The following is a 2,575-nucleotide window of genomic DNA, read 5'->3' as shown; positions in this document are numbered from 1 at the left end:
TAGGCCTCAAAATGAGACGGCCCATGGGCTCATTTTTTTCTTTGAGAAGAACCTATGGGCCCAGTTAGGCCGGGTATGCTCAACGTGGGGACGACTTACAGACAGAATCTTCTGATGGAATCCCAACAGGCGTAATGATGTCTAGGCCTGTCCATCCGGCCCGGCCCGGAAATCCGGGCCCGGGCCGAGCAAAATCCGACCCGGGTACCCCGGGCCGGGTCCGGGTCCGGGCCTGGGCCCAACCGGGCCGAGCTCCGGGTCGGCCCGGGTTTTTTTCAATTTTTTTCTTTTCTTTTCTTTTTGATAAAAAATGCTAAAAATTAGTTTAAATTTATTATATTTTATATAATTATGTATTAGTATATACTTATAAATTAGGGAAAAATGTGTCCAGGCCCCAAAAACAGAAACTTCATATGCTGCAGCCCCTCCTAGTTTCCCCCATGTGATTCAGCCCCTTGAAGTGTGACATTTTGTGAAAAATAGAATAATACTACTATTAAAAAATGTTGAAGTAGAGAAGGAATGATACCAAGGCTGGGTGATTTGTCACTCTTGATTGTCGTCTCCATTGAAAGAAGTTTTGGGATTTTTCTTTATTTTTTGTGTTTGATTGTGCAAGAATAACAGGTAGATATAAAGTATACTGAGTTTTGATAAATGGGAGGCGACGACGGGGAAGAGGAGGACAGGAGATGAAAGGGGGTAATTAAAAGAAACTGAAGTGTTTAGTTATCTTGGAAAAAAGAAAATGGAAATAAAGTTGGTTAAATACCTAAAATAAAGTATTCAGTTATTATATATCGGAAAAAAGAAAGTGGCGGAAGTTTTGGAGGTGATGATGTGGCTTCTTCTGATTGGGCCACTTAGGATTTACTGTTCATTAGAGTTTTTCCATTGTTCTCCTTTAGTAATAAAGAAGTAGATATCCTATATATGGAATGTTCTAATTAAATATGTGAACGAGGGAAGGATGGAAAATACTACCATGCATGCTTCGTTATCAATCTTAAATAGAATACTCAAAATCCTTTCTACATGTTATTTCCTTGTTATGGATTTGGGTTTAGTAATAGGCCTCAAAATGAGACGGCCCATGGGCTCATTTTTTTCTTTGAGAAGAACCTATGGGCCCAGTTAGGCCGGGTATGCTCAACGTGGGGACGACTTACAGACAGAATCTTCTGATGGAATCCCAACAGGCGTAATGATGTCTAGGCCTGTCCATCCGGCCCGGCCCGGAAATCCGGGCCCGGGCCGAGCAAAATCCGACCCGGGTACCCCGGGCCGGGTCCGGGTCCGGGCCTGGGCCCAACCGGGCCGAGCTCCGGGTCGGCCCGGGTTTTTTTCAATTTTTTTCTTTTCTTTTCTTTTTGATAAAAAATGCTAAAAATTAGTTTAAATTTATTAAATTTTATATAATTATGTATTAGTATATACTTATAAATTAGGGAAAAATGTGTCCAGGCCCCAAAAACAGAAACTTCATATGCTACAGCCCCTCCTAGTTTCCCCCATGTGATTCAGCCCCTTGAAGTGTGACATTTTGTGTTGCACCCTCTTTTTAACAATTATTACATGCCAACTAAGCTAAAATCCCCAAAATAACCTTATCCCCTCTCCTCAATCCTTCAAACCCAGTTCTCTCTCTCTCTCTCTCTCTCTCTCTCTCTCTCTCTCTTCCTCGCCCTCCTCGCCGTCGCCACCTCCGCCCAAGCTCCCAAGCCTCCCCCGAGTTCGCCGCCGCGGCCTCCCCTCCTCTCCTCCGCCCGACCTCGTCGCGGTAGCTCGCCGTCGCTCCCCGTCTCGCCCTTTAATACGCCGGTAAAATAATTTGGATTTCTTATAGATGCAGACCTGCAAAAAGTTCCGTGTATCAAAATTTGACTTAATGCCGCTTAACGTCATGTGTTCTATGATAAATTGAGAAATTTTGATTGGTCCTTGAAATGTTACAAAAACTCCCTTCAGTCTTTTCATTATATACCTACAAAAGTATCAGGCAGTCTAAATTGGTTTGTACACATAAGACTAAGTATCAGGCAGTCTAAATTGGTTTGTACAAAAGTATCAGGCAGTCTAAATTTGATGTTGGTATTCTTATCTTTGCTTGGATTTTGTCATGGAGTATAAAATAGAACTAACTTGGTATAAAATAGAACTAACATTGTATAAATTAGAACTAACTTGGTATAAATTAGAACTAACGTGGTATAAATTAGAACTAATTTGTTATAAATTAGAACTAACTTGTTATAAATTAGAACTAATATGGTTAAAATTAGAACTAACGTGGTATAAAATAGAACTAACTTGTTATTAATTAGAACTAACACGGTATAAAATAGAACTAACGTGGTATAAATTAGAACTAACATGGTATAGAATAGAACTAATACTGTGCAGATTAGAACTAACACGCTACAGAATAGAACTAACACTGTGCAGATTAGAACTAACATGCTACAGAATAGAACTAACACTGTGCATATTAGAACTAACTCTATACAAAATAGAACTAACACTGTGCAGATTAGAACTAACACTCTACAGAACAGAACTAACACTGTGCAGA

This window comes from Asparagus officinalis, chromosome 4 (genome assembly GCF_001876935.1).
Source record: "Asparagus officinalis chromosome 4, Aspof.V1, whole genome shotgun sequence".
Classification (NCBI taxonomy): domain Eukaryota; kingdom Viridiplantae; phylum Streptophyta; class Magnoliopsida; order Asparagales; family Asparagaceae; genus Asparagus; species Asparagus officinalis.
This window is presented reverse-complemented; position numbering follows the sequence as displayed.